The sequence below is a fragment of the Magnolia sinica genome, chromosome 2 (genome assembly GCF_029962835.1).
Source record: "Magnolia sinica isolate HGM2019 chromosome 2, MsV1, whole genome shotgun sequence".
Classification (NCBI taxonomy): Eukaryota; Viridiplantae; Streptophyta; class Magnoliopsida; order Magnoliales; family Magnoliaceae; genus Magnolia; species Magnolia sinica.
The window spans coordinates 28264040-28282594 of record NC_080574.1 but is presented as its reverse complement, the minus strand read 5'-3'; the positions used below and the strand labels follow the sequence as shown (position 1 = coordinate 28282594).

Here is an 18555-nt window from a genome sequence, read left to right as displayed (position 1 = left end):
CATAAGACTTCCAATTGCGCTCGAGTAGGGCACACGAGACATTGCTTTTCTTCATCTGATGCAGGACCATTCTAAAGAAAGCCGAAAGTAGGTAGCGTAGGGAGTGCTACTAGTTTTGCCTTTTTCAATTCGAACTTGACTAGAACCTTCTCAAGATACTCCTCCTGAGACAACCATAGCCTACTCCTCTCCCTGTTCCTATGTATATGAATGCTACGAATCCTCTTCGCAGCCCCCAAATCTTTCATTTCAGACGTTGTAGATAACTGAGCCTTCAACATGTTGATTTCAGACATGTTATTGTTGGCAATAAGCATGTCATCAACATGTAACACTAGAATGATGAATTCCCTGCCACTCATTGCTCTAAAATAAACACAATGATTAAATTCACTTCTACTAAAACTCTAGTTCAACATGAAAGAATTAAACTTCTTATACCATTGCCTAGGTGACAGTTTCAGGCCGTTCCACAACCTCTTCAACCTGCAAACAAGATCCTTCTTTACTACAAATTTGATAGATACTTGCTTTACTACTGGCGCGAAAATCTCATTGAAGTCGACACCTTCATTTTGAACATATCCCTTCGTTACTAATCTAGCCTTGTACCTAACCAATTTCTTTCGAAATATCCACTTGTACCCGATCTCTTTTCTCCCAATGAGCAACTCAACTAGATCTCACGTTTGTTTTTTATACAAAGAATTCATCTCTTCATGCATAACTACCATCCACTTTTTTGCATCTTTATCTTCTAAAGCTTCCTGGAAAGTAGATAGATCTCCCTCATCTGTAATGAGAGCAAATGCAACATTAGAGTCATTCATATATCTCAACGGCAAACTGTAATCCCTCGGTGGATTTCTCCTGACAAGTGGCGGCTCCACCTCTTCCTGTACCTCAACCTGCGACTTAGGTTTCTCAAGTGTCTCATGCTTATCTAATTCCACATCAACAACTGAATTTTCCGTTTCCTTTTGCTCATCTTTCTGAAATAAGGAACCCTCATCAAATTTGACGTTCCAGCTAATAATGATCTTCCATGAACCATGGTCTAACAACTTTTAACATTTCGCCCCATCACCATAGCAAATAAAGGTGCACTTTTTGTTCTTTGGTCTAGCTTATCACTCTCAATAGACGGTATATGAGAATAAGCATCACAACAAAAAAATCTCAAATCCGAGTAATCAACTACCTGACCACTCCATACTTATGAATTTTACAATCAATAACCGTAGATAGAGACTTATTCACCAGATAACAAGTTGTAGAAACAGCTTCAACCCAAAGCTCTGTCCAACTCAGAATTGCTCAGCATACTCCGAAACCAAGTCTGGTTCATACGTTCTACCATATCATTCTGCTCTGGCGTATGCCTCACTATGTTGTGCCTGTCTATTCCCACATTCTTACAATATTGATCAAATTCTCCTGAAGTAAATTCATCGCCATTATCTGTTCTCAGAACTTTCACTTTTCGCCCTGTCTGTTTTTCAACTATCGCTCTTCATATCTTGAAAGTGGCAAACACATCGGATTTACGTTTCAAAATATAAATCTAAACATTCCTAGAGAAGTTGTCGATAAAAGTAAGACGGTCCTCCAGAAACAACAAGCGACAACCCCTACACATCAGAATGCACGTAATCAAGTTGTCATTTACTGACATGTTTCCTGCCTTTAAAACGCAACATCGACTGTTTCCCATATATGCAATGCTCACATACGTTCAAATCAAAGCTTTTAAAACTAGGAATTAACCTACGATATAGAAGTACCTTCATACCCTGTTCGCTCATGTAGCCTAGTTGCACATGCCATAAACGTGCCGACGTGGAATCCACTACAGATGCTACAGCTCCACTAAATATATTATTTGATTACCAATCCGTTGTGTTTTCATTACTGTAAGAGCCCCCTTTGAAACCTTCGAGACACCATCATAACCGACAAACTTACAATCAATTCCATCTAGAGCTCGTAGAGAGATCAGATTCTTCTTCAAGTTTGGCACATGCCTCACATCTATTAGAATACGCTCCACCCTGTCAAACATCTTGATGCGAACCGAACCAATTCCAATCATCTTGCAGGCATTGTTGGTACTCAGTTTTTCTGTCACATGTAGTATGTGCGGGCATGCTAGAATCCATATAGTGGCTCGATTCAAACCGATCAACTTTGACACCAAGCACCGAAATAAACAGATACGTCCAATATGAATGTATATGACCATATTATGAGAAGATCAGTCGCATACTCAACCACTTGCAGAATTTTGTAATGATCAGGCGATAATTGGAGGGTGGGGTTCTTCCTCCGAAAGTGGGTTTCACTTTGCCTTTCACAAGAAAGGACTTTTTAGTATACCAGTGTAATTAGACAAAATGAAAAACTCACAATCGGTCATTAGGAGCGACTGCAAGAATGCGTCTCTTGAAATAACTGCTTCATATTGGATAAAAGACAAATCTAATGTATGAATGTAGATTTGGATTGCAACTAAAAACTATAGCTAAGAATTACATTACCGGATTATTGCTACTCATAGGATAAACTGAGATAAAAGATGAATTTAATTTGATTTGATTGTGTGTTGGATTGTCGATTCTCTGTTGATTTCCTCTACTACTTATAGATCTCTCTTGTAGCCTTCATTCAAGCATTTCTCCTCTTTATTTTGTCAGTTATGGCAGTTGAATCATTGCCATGTTGTTCTTTTTTATCCTTCTATCTCTTCGTGTCCCTCTAACCATTCCTCTTCTTTCGACTGCGTTCTGCATCTTGGACTTCTCGGCTGTGTTTCTCTCTCTGCTCGTTAAACTTTTGGATAGCTAGGTTGCGTTACTTCGTCGACCATCCAGTGACGTTTAGTATTGGATTTATGCCAGCTATGATTTCGTAAAAAAACACTCCACATATCTTAGAAGATCATCTCATACACCTCTTATTTCACATACAATGCCACATGTCGCCCTCCTATTGGCTTTTTCCAGAATGGCCAGAAATAGGGTACAACATTGCCCCCCACGTCGCTTCTCCTTTGGGAAAAAGGTGAAAGTGATGTTGTTTCGCCCAATGCAATTAATGCAATCGGTCGTGAGTCCACGTATCATCTCCCCATTGATTCTACCTGATCGAGGCTGAAATATGGTCTTTTCCTCTTTCCTCTAGGTTGTCCATGTGACACGTTGCATACAATCGTATTGTACATGGAGTTATGATTGCCCTTTTGTTAATGCACATGTATCACGGCCGATATGTCAATACAACTCAAAGTTGGTTCTTAACTTTCTTCACCCTTTTCTCTCTCGTGTCTATAGTCCATTTCTAGTATGATTTTCTCTCAATTATCATGGCCGCATCTTCCTCTTCCATTTTAGTCTTCCACTTGGAATCTTTCATCAAAGAGTTGGATGTTCTTTCTTCAGGAGTGGTCAATGACCTTCTCTTTAATACTTTAATACTCCTATCGAACCGAAAATAGCATTGTTGACACTCGGTCTAACCTTCATTCCGCTGTTAATTACGAACAACTTTGCGAAATCGAACCATGTTTTCCAAAGCGCCCTAAGGAAGTTATGCTTATTCAATCCAATCATTTCCCAAACCCTTCCAATGCTTTTAAATCTCCGAGATCATGGACGAAATTGATGAATGGTTGGACATAATGGTATACTCGTGTTGAAGCACAGTATGGCGAAACATGGAAGCAGGCTAGAATTTATGAATGCATCAAGCTTTCCTTGCACGAATGTCCAGTCAATACCTTCCTCCTCTTAGTAGTTTCAACTTTTTGGAGTCGATCGATCGATACATTCCATTTTGGATGCAGCCCCATAAGTCCAACAATTATGGATGTACGTGCCTTCACCCATCTTTTGCCCTTTGGTGAGCTTGTTTATCTGAGCTTTGCTCTGAATGATCAACATCCCTTCATCCTTGCAGACAAGACCAATAAGGCGTATTCCACTTTCATGGCTCTTCAATCTCAGGATGAAGTTGATGAATAAGAACACACGACTTTTCTTCTGATGTGGATTTGCCAATTTTTGTTGTGTGAGTGCTCTTCAAATTACTAAGAAATACATTCATTTGGCCGAAGCACTCACTCAAGGATGCCAACTTTCTCTTGCTCCCTTTGTATTCCTGTATTGTAGTATGTTGGAGGCAACCACTAAGGGTTTTTACCACTCCGCTAGACCTATTTGGCTTGTCCAGATGTGGTTATGAATATTTTGGGGCAAATTTTGTCAAATCCGTTCCAATTGATGTGGAATTCACTTCTTTCGGCCACTTTAATATCCTCTGCCCCAAGGTTAGTCATTCCTTTGCCGAGTGTTGAGTTTCTTCCTTTCTTTCAATGTTGATTAGTCCAACCATTCCTAATGAAGAATTTGGCCCGACCTGGTTCACAGAAGAATATAAGCCAACCGATATTGAGATGGTAAGCCTCAAAGATGCAGCTTGGAAAAGTTATTTGATCTGCAGAGACCTTCCATATGGAGGCACAATAGACACACGTGTTAGTGCCAAGGCTGGAATCGAGCAATACTACCCATCTTCTTACTTGTCAATTTGGTTTGGCCCAAGGCATTCATTTTCCATTTATTCACCGAACTTACAATCAACCTCCAATTCATTGACCGATTGCCGATTTAGTCACACATTTCAGACTCTCCACAGAGGGTTTGATTCTGTGAGCTCTTCTTTCATGCTTCCTCCTTTTACCAACTGTCGTCAACAACTAGATTCACTTCACTCCTGGTGGAAAAATTATTATGAGACTTTGATTATTGGGTCTCATGAATTGATCATCGGTCGACTTTCTCCTTCATTTAATGTAGAAAAACCTATGGCCGAGAGGAAGAAGACGACTAACAAAGGCACCAAAAAATCGACAAAACCTCAATCAACCTTGTCTCCTGTCCAGAGGAAGACACGATAAAAGAAAATGACTTCGGTCACATCGACCGTCCCGTCCCTAGCCCCAATAAGGACGGTCGAACCCTCTTCTTTCACATTAATGAGAACTGTCCGAGCCAACTCAACTTGAACTGAAGCGTCGAAACACTACAATTGCATGTCCAGTTAAATAGGTTTCGTCAACTGCTTTAATCCTAGCATCTACAGCTCCTTCGACCATTTTGAAGATTTCTGAGCTCAGACCTCTTTTAGCTCATCTTTCTACATGTCTTGCAACTTCTGGTCGATCTGCTCTAGGCGTTTCTTCTTTGGCCAAGGCTATTCTTGGGAGATGAAAGAGGCATATAAGAGACACAAAGATGCTTATTTCAATAGGGCTTTTAATAAGTGGCAAAGAGAAAAGGAAATATTAAATGATCCCAATCTTCCTTTTGATCAATTTCTCAAGCCATATCGTCCTAATCCTCCTCCTTTTCCATGTTCCAACCGAGCTTTGACTTTGGTCGTCGATCCGACCAAAATTTCACCAGTGGCCGACCGATTTACCACTATTGCCATTCGGTTAGATTTAAGTGGATGTTGTTCATATTCTTTTCTTTTAAATTATTTTGCAATCCAATACTTTTTTTACTTTCTCCATTCTTTTTTACTGTAACTAGAGAGCTCTCAACCTTTGAAAGACTTGTTTCTGTGCCATCTCGTCAAGCCGAGACATCTATCCCAGGTACTTTGGTCAATGCTGCTCAATCTCTTGCAGAAAGACTTGAAGCTTTCGATTCAGAAGAGACCGCGAGCAACATTCGTCGACTAGAAAGTCAAACTCAAGAGGAGGTAATAATATATCAGCCCATGGAGTCCTTCAATCTCCTTTTACACTCTATAACTTCGTCGCTCACACCTGATCTGGATTGGGGACTTGTGGAATCGGTCGCGCCTACAACCTCCTCTTTTGCAATTCTTATATCTTCCATTCAACTTGTTCCATTCCTAGAACTGACCGATCGAGCAGACCCTATCCCAGTCTATGAACACAGGGTGGCTCTTTTGGACGAAGCAAAAATATTAGAAGAGAAGCATCCCAAACCAACTGAAGTCTCTCCTGATCGAGCTATACCTACAAAGATCCCTGCGGTCGATGTCTCTGCTTCTTTGGCTGCATTGGCCGATACTTCTCATACCCTACCTTCTTCGTCTGAGGAATTTCTTCCCATGGAAGACATTTTATCCTCTTTTGACCAAGCCTTCTCTCGTGATATTCTAGTGGTCGAATCTCTTGCGCCTTCATCAGAGAAACAACTTCAGGAGGAATTATGAGTTCTCATTCACTCCGATGTCACTGACATCATTTCGTCGTGATTGATCGAGAGACTTAACATTCTCATTCGTTGTTACCAAACTCTCAGTTGGTGTTATGAGTCTTTGTCGGCCAAAATGCTTGTACTCTATGAATTTCTGAATTTGATTTATGAGCACTAAAATACAGTTGTTGCAGTTGATAAACTTCAATTTGAGCATTCAACCGTCTCCCTTAGAATGACCGAAATCACAACTGCTAGAGAACAACTTTCTGTTGTATATAGTAACCTGAAAGAGACAAATGCGACTCTTATCAATCTGAAGGCTCAATCTCGACAATGGAGGACAAACCGAAAGCGTTGAAAGAAGAAAAATCTTTGACCGAGCGCAGACATGGTCAAAAGGTTAAAATCAATAAATTGGGCACCTACATGCAAGAGCATACTCCACTGATTGATCAAATAGCACGCTCAGAAGCTAAAACCAGAATTGCTCTTCATCGACAAGAAACTAGGCAGTTGAAGCTTGAAGAAGCAATTACCTCTTCTTCTTCTTCTTCTTCTTTTTTTTTTCCTTCGAATTTTAATTGCTTTACGTCTGTTTGCTGCCAGTTTGTACCTCCTTTCTATTTAATACAATCGGCCAAAATGTTTTCTTCCCTTTTGTGCTTGTATTACCTCTAGTACTTGGCTTTTTTTTTTTTTTTTTCTCTCTTATGCGTACAAGGCATAACTGTATTGATGACATGGCACATACATGAGAAGTTGTGCGCTTGTTTGTTCCCTCTTCCTAGGGAACGCTTCATGCCATTAATGGGGCACTTCAACCATTACAACGCCTAATCTTCAGGCGTGATTATCCACTCTGAGTGCCTATATAAAGGAGTCCTTAGTGCTTTCTCCGCTATACAATACACCCAAGCTTTCTTACTTCTAATCTTCAAAAGCTCTTGCTTTCTCTTATCATGGCTACCGTACCTATGTCTCATCTCGATCGTGCTCAAACCTTCATGAGGGAAATCCTTTTCCTCGAGATTGATTCATTTGCACATTCCACTCTAAAGTTCCAAATTTACTACTTCGTTCACGAATTCCAGACCATCGCGGAGAATGATATGCCTCTGAAAGAACTCCTGGATGCTCTGACTAACCTCCAATGCATTGGCAATGCCTATTTCATTGCTAAAAAGGACCTTGAAATCTTAGATGCTCATGTAAATGAGTGTGCTGCCATTCATAGGGAAACAAACATACTCACTGACCAATGCGACTGGACTTGGTATAATCGCCTGCATTGGACCCGACAATATCACTTTAACAAGGTGATGTTGAGAACCTTTTAGGTTTAGCGCAAGGAGGTTGATGATGACCTTTAGGAGACCGAGTGCCTCTACCCTGGGTAAGTGCTTAGACTATACTTACTCTTCTGAACTTCATCAAATCTCAGCTTGATCTCCATCAAGCTTGGTCGCTAGAGAGTAGCGAACAGAAGAAAGAGGCAGAGCATAAGGCCAACATAATTGGTCGCCGCATTGACCAAGTTCTGCACTTCCTCTACCGCGTTATGGAGAGTGAGGAATCCTGGAAGGCTCAAAGAGAAACAACCGAACTCATCAGGGAGCGTGCTGTTAAAGAGTTTAAAGAGATGAAGGCGGCTTATGCTTAAGCTTATATATATATATATATATATATATATATATATATATATATATAATGTAATTGGCCCTAGCCACATTTGTCTTTTTTTCCTTTGGCCTATAAATGAAATCAATACTTATTTACATCTGTCTCTTGACTGATTTCGGTCTTCAATGCATAGTTCGTAATTAGTTCTGCCATCATTTGGCCTGATCTCACCATACATCCCATAAATTGGAATGATAAGTTTTCAGAAATTGACCATTGATAGGGTTTTTCACAATTTTTTCCCACATGTCACGAAGAACATAAGCTCCCCCATGGAGGACTTTTATTATTGTGAATGGTCCGTCCCAAGTGGGTGACCATTTGCGAAAAATGGCATCCTTCGTCTTAATTTCTTTGGCGCTTGCTTCAAATCCTTCAACTCAATACCATCTTCAGTTACTTGATTGGCCGGTACTACTATTTTGGCCATATCAACAAAGCATCTGTTATCAAATTTTCGCGGACTTTCCTTGAGCTGTCGTATTCTAGACATGAAATCGGCCTTGACCGAAGGTCGATTTATTATGGGATTTCTTCTATGGTACAGCTTGTAGTTGCACGGAAGAGAATTATAGCCTTCGACAACTCTTCGTTCAGTCGTATCATTGTTGCTATATCTTATACAATATTATCTAAGTTGAGTCTGACATCGATCCTAGACGGTCTACCGTTCTTGCCCCATCATGTAAATCATATTGGTCTGATCTCATTTTCATAAAAATAAGTCACGGCCGCGTTAGACATCGCTAAGAATGGTTTGTTATCAACCAAAACTAATTCTACTCTTTATCTTAATTTAAAAAAATCACAAATTGATGCAGTGATAACAGAATACATGTAAGCGAATGAATCCAATCTCTTCCGAGTAAAGCATTGTAGTTTGACGAAGTGTCGACCACGAAAAAGGTGTTCAACACCTTTTTGGTTCCCACCATTAATTCGACCGGTAAAACACTTTGTGTTTGTGTGACTCCAGCAAAATTGCTCATCGTGACCTCGGTCGGAATTAGGTCATCTTGAGTCATTCCCAATTTAGCTATCATCCTGGCTGGGAATATGTTGACAACAACTCCATTGTCGACCAAAACTCTAGTGACTGGACATCCTTCCAAGTGTATAGAATATATACAATGGCTTCAGGTGTTGGGTCATGGTAAGAGTTGGTCTTTGAATAATTATCTTTTCAGAAGGGGACCCTGGTTCAACCGTAACGGTCGACACATTTTTGGCTTCTTAGGGTCAAAGGAATCATATTTTATGATTATGGGAGCACCCAGCTCTTCTACGTCCCCTTCCATCTTGTTTGGTTGAGATGGTTTAGCTTGGAAACTCAATGGTAGTGTCAGCACTATATTGCAATCCAATACAATTGGTGGTAACCACCCAAATTGTATTACTGAACTTGAACATTGTTCCCCAAGTGTTTCCGAATTCGGTTGCTTGTTAGTTTCATTTGTAATTTCCAACTCCATTTCCTCATTTGGTTTAGATGAGGCTTATTCTAATGATTTTGCTTTTACAAGCAATTCTTCAATCAAAAGATCATCCGAAAAGCATTCGTCGATGAAGCATTCAATCGATCCTTCAATATCCATACCTTCGAGATACCGGTCAGTCTTGGCTGATTCAACTTCTACATGAAGTTCGGCTATACTAACTGAAATATGCGCTTCTTCTGGTTTTGGAATTGTCAGCCTTGATCATATTTGTGTAGACTTCATACAAGGTTAACCCCATACAACGTCTAACCATCTTCTTTTAGTTGCCTGCTGCATTTGCCAATGTCGCTTTTGAGTACGTGCCATCCCGTCTGGGACCGCTAGGAACTTTAGATGATTTTGCCTTTTCCAAACTCCCTCTTGAGTAGCCCAATGTTTAATCATCCTTTGTCTCAAAATATACTGAAGGTGATTGCTAGCATGTTTAACTCTTTGTTGGTAAAAAGAGTTATCTTTTTCAGTATTTTGAGTAAACGATGGCTCTGTTTGATAGTTCGTTCGATAAGCTCACCTATTCGGTCGGATCGGCCTTGCACATTGCTCACATAGGTGTGGCCTTTGATAAGTAAAGTTTATCGCCTTTGGATGCGCTTCAGTTTTGACCCTATGTGCAGACTTCATAATTCTCTTCCCAACATCCGATTCCTCGACCTGATCTTTTTTAGCTCCAATGTCGATTTGTTGTCGTGGCCGAACCAACCTCTGAGTAATGGTGGCCACATTGATTTCCATATTGGCTGGAAACGGATCAGTATCGATTAGTATAACTTCTTTTACTTTTTCAGCTAAATTCAACAATCCTTGGTCGATGTTGTCTTGTATAACATTCCCAAAACCAACACATTTGTTAGTGGAATGCGACCGAGTTCCATGCCATTTACAATAATTATTTTTCTTCAATTCCTTAGTTGTTGATATCTTATGGCTGACAGGAACTTGGATAAATTTCCTAGCTAGCATAATATCAAAGATTTCATCAACCTAGTAATATCAAAGGTGTACGTCCGTTGAACTTACTAATTGGACGGTGTAGTTGCCTCTGTTTTAATTAATTCCGAGTAGGCAAATGATTGTTTAGTCACAGACTTCAACGACTGCAACATCATAATTAGGATCATAATAGTATGTCCTTGCTGATGATGCATTCTTTTGTCACATCGGCTCCTAAAGCAAAGTCTCATATTGAGATACATTTTTAGTTAGATTATAGAGATTTGTAAATTCTGTCATGATAAACTTCTTTCGAAGCTTAAACTCCAGATCATCTTGGGCCAATTGGACAAATTCTGCATTGTCGTTAACTACCTTGCATCGACTTTTTGCTCTCTTAAACCGAGCAATATAATTTTCGACTGATTCTCCTAGCAATTGTCGAAAACGTGCAAGATCAGCCATAGAAATTTCGTTGTCCTTATAAAAGAACTGGGCATGAAACTTCTCTTCCATCTCCAGCCAAATTTGTATGGAATTTGGCAACAGATTAGAATACCAAGTAAAGGCTACCCCAATTAGTGAATGATCGAATAATTGTAATTTATAGTAATTATTGTTGGCCAATTCCCCACACTGTATGGCAGACGATCTATATGTTCTATGGTCGATTGACCGGTATCACCTGTAAATAGTGTAAAGTCCGGACAATAATTCATCAGCAATATTGCTTGTCAATCTAGTTAGGATAATTCTTAAGATAAACTGGTGTAGTAGTTCGGTCGAGAACTTGGCCTGTTATTTCTTGAACTTGTTGTACAATTTGATTACAATCCCAATGTTGTTGTGCAACTATTGGAGGTAGTTCCGGACCTACCTGATATTGCTCCTCATTATAAGATTGATTCTTGGGCAAAGGCTGCCCCCGAGTATCCCTTGATTCCTAACCTCATGGATTAAATTCCTATTCTCACGCTCAAGATGCCTGAAATCCACAAGTGGTAGCGAATTTTGTACGTCCTGCACTGGAACATGGACATGAACAGGTGGTGTATTTTGTCGTGGAGGGAGAGCCCGTGACATTAACTATGCTAGGGGTATTGCTGCCAGATTCCCAATAGAACTATTGTCGACCTGTTGCTGAAGCGTAACATGTGCCCTTTCGGCAAATATATTCATCAGACAGTTTATGCTATTAGCATGGCTAACCATCCACCTATTAAAGGCTTCTATCTGAACTCCATGACTGTTCAACTTGAAGACATGATAATTTTGCAATACGCTGAATTCCTCTTTGAACTTCCACTATCCCTACCAACACAATCTCAAGAGGTTCAATCCGAGATGTTGATGCCCTATCTGGATTTGGTGGTGGTGGAACAGGCACCAGATTGGGTGGTAAATTCCCTTGCTCTGGCACCTGCTGTACTTGTAACTCTTCCTCTTGAGCAACAACAATTGGTTCATTAGCTACAACAACATTAGCAGCTGAGGAAGCATTATGACCACCCCTTTAGCTCATGATTTCACATGATTAATGCACCTATGAGTATAGTGTCCCACCGGGCATGCCAAAAATTATTGCCACTCAGTTTGTTTTCTGTCACGTGTGGTGTGTGTGGGCGTGCCAGAATCGATATAGTGGCTCGATTCAAACCGATCAACTTTGACCCCAAGCGCTGAAATAAGCAGATATGTTTAATATGAACATATATGACCAGATTCTGAGAAGACTGCTTGCCTACTCAACCACTTGCAGAATTTTGTAATGATCAGGCGATAATGGGAAGGTGAGGTTCTTCCTCTAAATGTGGGTTGCGCTTTGCCTTTCACAAGAAATGACTTGTTAGTATACTAGTGCAATCAAACAATATGAAAAACTCACAATCAGTTACTAGGAGTGACTGCAAGAATGTGTCTCTTGAAAGGACTGTTTGATATTGGATAGAAGACAAATCCAGCATATGAGCGTAGATTTGGATTATAACTAAAAACTATAGCTAAGAATTACCACTATTGGATTATCTTTATAGGATAAATTGAGATAAAAGATAGATTTGTTTTGATTTGATTGTGTGTTGGATTGTCGATTCTCTGTTGATTTCCTCTGCTACCTATAGATCTCTCTTATAGCCTTCATTTAAGTGTTTTTCCTCTTTATTTCATCAGTTATGGTAGTTGAATCGTTGCCACGTTGGTCTTCTAGATCCTTCTATCTCTTCGTGTTCCTCTAACCATTCCTCTTCTTTCGACCGCGTTCTGCACCTTGGACTTCTCGATCGTGTTTCTCTCTCCGCTTGTTAAACTTTTGGATAGCTCGGTCACGTTACTTCGTCAACCATCCAATGACGTGTAGTATTGGATTTATGCCAGCTATGATTCCGCAAAAGGTGCTCGACATATCTTAGAAAATCTTTTCATACACTTAATTCTCATACAATGCCACATGTCGCCCTCCATTGGCTTTTCCAGAACAGCCAGAAATAGGGTACATAGGCATGATCATTGCCATAAGAACCAACCCACCATTATACTCACTATATGTGGTAAACCAACTCCGATGATGACACATATGGTATGATGCCCCCATATCCAAGATCCATTCCTGATAGAAATTCCCGATCTTGGTCACTGACAATACATCACAACCATCCGAGCATTCGTCAAATTCAACTAAATTAGCTTTCTTTGCCGAATCATCTAACTTTTCATCCTTCCGGGCTTTAAGAAATTGACAATCATTTATTAAATGTCTCATCCTTTGACAATTCCAACACTTCAATTTTCCTTTGCCTTTTGACTTGGATTTCGATCGCGGTTTTCCCTTCTCTCACTCAGACAGTCATCCCCGAGCAAACGACGCATTCGTAGAGGTACCTTCACCGCTGCTCTGTTATCGCAACTGCTTCGATTAAAGGGCTGCGATAACGGTCTTGATGTCCAAAGTATCTCTACCATAGCCAAACTACCACCCAGCGTTGCTCTGATACCACTTTTTGGAGAACCGGCCCTATGGAAACACCTTAATATAGATTAAAACAAACAAGAGAAAATGAAAAATCCAAGCAACCACACAAAGGACACACGATTTTTACGTGGAAAACACTAGTGGGAAAAACACAACAACATAAAGTGACGATCAATCTACTATTAAGAGAAGATTACAGTGATGGAGAGAACTTACAACAAAAAACCTTAGCTCTCTTCCCTTGGAGGCTCTCAAAACACCAAAAAACAACAAAACAATCATAACTCTCTCTTAACCATAACATAACTTACCCTAAAAGCCACCCTTTCAAGAGGGAAATCTCAAAAGTATCCCTCCAAGGGTCCACTAACACTTGGGCCTTGTTAGCATGTGAAACATGGTTCATATAGGCTCATAAAAGTGAGTAAACCCATAGTGATTTTGGTGTCCCAATTTTAACAAGTAGGTCTAGCAAACCTGTACTTATTACTACTGCCATTAATCAAACTGAGTTATTTTCTTTGCCAATGAAATGGATGGACTTTGCTTGCGGCAAGAGTAACAATAAATCATGCATTTTACTCTATTTCAGGAGGAAAACATCGATCCTACTACCAGCAGCATAGCAGCAAACAACTTCAAGGTATATTCAGCTTTCTTTTTATATTGCATGAGGATATTTCTATTGCATGAGGATAAGATTTTGCTTTGTTTAGCTATAATTGTTTAGTATGTTCTCAAGTACATTTGCATCTGGTTCTCCTGATCATAAACCTGGTTATTAGTTGAAATTTTCCAATCCTTGTATTCTTTGGTCTTCTATTCTGGTCACGTATCCTACTTAGTGTCCGAATCCTACTTGCACATTAACTGTAAAAACCATACAATGTATCTGTTTTGTATCTGGGAATAATATCTTTGACTCTGGTATGCAACTTTTGATTTGATACATTGGGTGTGGCATACAAAAAAGGTTTTACCCATCAATTTTTGGTATGTTGCAGCTCTTATCATCTGGGTAGAAGATCTTAGCATTATTTCCAACGTTACAAAAAGCTCAGATCCCACACGTGTTTCATATTTGCACGTGGTCATGTGCGGAGCTCCTACATACATGTGGAATTAGCAAACCTTCTCCTTTTTCTTTAGCATGCCAATAAAAGGGGCGAGTAATCATTTAAACTCCTCAGTCAAAGTTTTATCTTTGAACTCACTTGCCACCTGTCTACCAATGAGAGTTGTTAGCAACTTCATGCTACACCTACTGCATAGAAATAACATCTCCAATTCTATAATTGTGTTTAATATGATATTGAAATTTTTTTATTTGATTTTCAGAACCTATCAACTCATCTGGCAGAATACCAATCACCACCTCCACGCCATGCTCAAGGAGTTCTCCTTTGTTCCCATATGGGTGTTTCAGGTGCACCTACCTGTCTCACCACCGAGTTTGATTTCTCATCAATGCATGGATTATTTGCAAGGCCATAGTGGAATTCGATGTGCAAAGAGGAATTCGATTATTTTGTAGTTGTAGTTTCTGGCAATCAGTTGTTTATGGCAGTTCTTGGTTGAGGCCAAGGCTGGTTGGGTTTTGATGCCTTCATTTGTTTGGATTTGGATTAATAAAAGCGGGTTTCAATTGATGAGATCTATTATTCATTATACACGATAGATCATTTAGGTCTGCAGTAGCTATTAATGAGCTCATACCAATTCTTTCTTATTCTAGTTATGGTCTATGTCTGGTAATATGTGGATTTCTGGAGCTGCAACAGCATAAGTTTCTGCACCCAATAACACATGAAAGCCAGCACACACCCCAGTTTAAGGATTGCAATCTCATAATTGAATTAAGTAATAGCTCTAGACCATACTTAGCAGATCCTTGGGAAGGACCTACTTGTGGAATTGTGTTGGGTGGGCCACTTGGAGATGGTAAGCAATCAACCAACCAGCGGTTGATGACTTAGTTGCATGATCCTTCTAACTAGGTGCCGCTCCTGCTTTGAATTGATCTTCTGCTCACACACTCGCTCCCTCTTCCTAGCTGTTTATACTTGTTAACGTTTTAAAACAAACGCTTCCCTGCTCTAGCACCCGAATCTGTTGCCGCTTCACTTCACATTTCGTGCAAAAAGTTGATGCTACTCGATTGAAGAACTGCCCATAGCGAGTTGCCGTTGTTTCTCCATTTCAAATTTGAATTGATAGATGAAAATTCCTCTCATATGCAGTCTATGATCAACATTATGTTTTCTTTTTTCTCATTTTCCATGATAAAATTTGCATTATGGGGTAAAACGTCGGCAAGAAGACATTATTTCTGGTTAGATCAGGTAATTACTATCTGCATATTTGGTTACATGGACATCCCCTGCACTGTTATTTCTTGCCAAATCTGTATTCAATGCATTTCAGGTCTTTTGGTCTTTCAAGCAGAATCTGAAACAAACTGAAAGCTGATTTAGAGTGGAAAAGGCAGAAAAACTGAATCATACCTTAAACCTCTTTTTTTTTTTTTTGGTGGTCTTAAATGGGTTAGATTCATAACCATGATTCCTCCAAATTTTGCTTTCTTCCTATCAGCTATCCGAAGTATACGTGGCCCACTAATGAGTGGGCCAGCCTGATTTTCTCGCTAGGTAAGTGGAGCCAACCTTTTGGACAGGTTGATGTCATACACCCATGATGTGTTAGTAATAACGTGGTATCTAGACCGTGAATTAGTGGTCTAGTGAGTTATATCTGAGTAACTCTCTTCCTTATATTATGGGTTTTCTTAACATTAACCATGCATATTAATAGGTAAGCATGCTTATCTGTCAAAATTGTCCAATCGACATGTCACTTCTTGGATCGGCTATGGCACAGGAATTGAAACTATCTGCACATCCTTAAGGTTTCATCAACTATTCACTTTTGAATGCAACAATAGTTTAGTTGTTTACTTATTTTAAAATTAACAAATTTCCTTATTGATCCCCAGGCCACTCAATCAATGACCCACCTTTTGAGGAGACCATAGACAATAATTGCATTGATTGTTTCCAACACCTTTTTAATGCAGTTTGGTCTGAAGACAATGAACTGGTACCAATATTGAGATTAGTCCATAGAAAATTACACTTATTTGTGGCCCATCCAAGAGGTGGTTGATCGAGCAGTCCAGCTAATTAAGAAAATATACTAATTGTAGAATAATGGCATGGTTCACTTCATAGCTAAAGTTCAAGGTACATGAGTAGGTGATTGATCAAACCTCAAGTCTATATAGATAAGTCTGATTTATTTATGGCAGATCAAAGAGACACCTCATAGATTGTATTACTCAGATCTACATTCACATTCACCCATTGCTGCTGTACTAGTGTTGTATTAAAGATACGGTTATTGACTTGCATGGTTATATATGGATTTTTCAATCAGCCATTGTGTTTACTTTATTTATTTATTTTATTTTTTACTTTCAATAATTCAAAAACAAGAAAACCCAACTTGAAGACTCATACTCGATATAAAAAATAGTTATTTAAAGTGATGAAATTGCCAAAGTGAACACTGAGTTTAGATTGCTAGTTAGAGGTTCTTGCTCTCTCCTTTGCAATGTCGCGAATAGGAAAGAGTTTCCTAGTGACTAGGATTGAAATCTCATCGAGTTTAGTTGACTCAGCCGAATTTTGAGTTGGGTTGTTGAGTTTCAAAACTATGGTATATTCAGCTCCCCATTTAGTGGCAATTTACATGTTAATCAGCTTATTAGGCCATTTCAATACTATGGAAAATAGCTAAGCCTCTAGTTTGAAAGAGTAGGAGGGAAAGAGATCCTCCAATGGTAATTGGAGATGAAACACAAGGACATTGAATGACAGGAAACATTCTAAGAAGCCTCACTAACTTTTCTTTGTACCTTTTTCCATTCTCCTTTTGTGATGTCTCTCCTACAAAAGGAGTATGGTAGAATCCCATGTTAGTTTCAAAGCATTGAACAAGAATGGTGGTGACTCTTCAATCAGAGACATGGCACAATTCTATGGCAATCCGGACTGTTGAAATTGCTAACCAAACTGTGGATGGAGCATAACAGAATAATCACATGGATAAGATAATATTAACCATCTGATATTTTCACTTCGAATTCGAACCACTCGCCATTCCACATTTAGGCATCCATTGGTAGCCATTAATTGGATGGTTAGGATTGCTTACATCAGTGCCACATGTGAGGAGGAAGAGTCTCCATATTTTCAAATTGGTGCTTAACTAACATAGCAGTCTAGGGCTAGAATACGTTGTTTAATTTGAAAAGGGTGGGGTAACATAAAAGAAACAGCTAAAAGAGAATCTATTGTTTGAATTTCTATAGTGGAAGACAACAAAGATAATTATGCAGGCAGTTTTCTAGTAAATATTTTAGAGGCTGAGACACTTTTTTCCCACCAACAATTTAAAAAATGGTGCTGATTCATCCTCCCCACATACCACCTGTACATCTATCCAGACCATCCATGGAGCATATATCTAAATCATACTGGTCAACCAATCATAACCATCCAATCGATGGCTCCCAAATGGATAGATGAAATGTTAAAAGTGAGTGTCCAAAGTAGAAGGGAAAAATCAGATGGTTACAATCATCCTCTTGAGTGTTTTTTATTTTTGGGTTCTGCACCATGTATGATTAGATCAAGCTCGATCGACGGTCTGGATTGCTATGCGACTATGCCATGTGTACGGTTGAAGGGTCACCACTATTTAAAAAAATAATAATAATTTAATAGGGTGGTTTGAGCTATTTGGTCCTGGTAAAGGAGGCAAGCTTTATGGTGCTCTAATAATAAAGATTTCATTGAGAAGACATCCCACCGGTTCTCTTCCTGTAATCATCATTATAAAATAATAAAATTACAAGACCAAGATTAGAATTGAATTTAAATATTCTTATCTTCTTGACTGGCATCCATACGTGGGACCATCTCTCTCTCTCTCACACAGACACTGTATCTACCTTATCTGAAATCCTTATACTAATCAAAGTAAAAAAAATCTCCATATGTCACTACAAGTCAAAAAGATATCTATCTGCCATGATTTATGGATGGGAGGTTATATGATACTCTGGTTGTGCACTACTCTCGATACTCATCCGCTTATAAATGGTGCACGTAGCATATATTAGCTGGAATTAAACAGACTAAATTGTAAGACAGATTGTCGCCAAGTTACACCACAAAAATCAGAT

At 39.3% G+C, this 18555-nt stretch overlaps 1 protein-coding gene across 5 annotated transcripts in view; it reads left to right on the top strand.

The window, feature by feature from the left end:
- LOC131236818 (ADP-ribosylation factor GTPase-activating protein effector protein 2-like) overlaps positions 1-16594 on the top strand; it is a 28536-nt gene extending 11942 nt beyond the window's left edge. For 3 of the 5 annotated variants that reach the window (XM_058234284.1, XM_058234283.1, XM_058234280.1), the window contains 2 exons: positions 13903-13953; positions 14649-14964. The gene's annotated coding sequence lies outside the window, so the exon portion shown is untranslated. Of the gene's footprint in view, positions 1-13902; positions 13954-14648; positions 14965-16121; positions 16216-16302 lie in introns of those variants that run through there. The other 2 variants (XM_058234281.1, XM_058234282.1) reach the window with 2 other exon arrangements.
- Positions 16595-18555: the final 1961 nt, after the last annotated feature.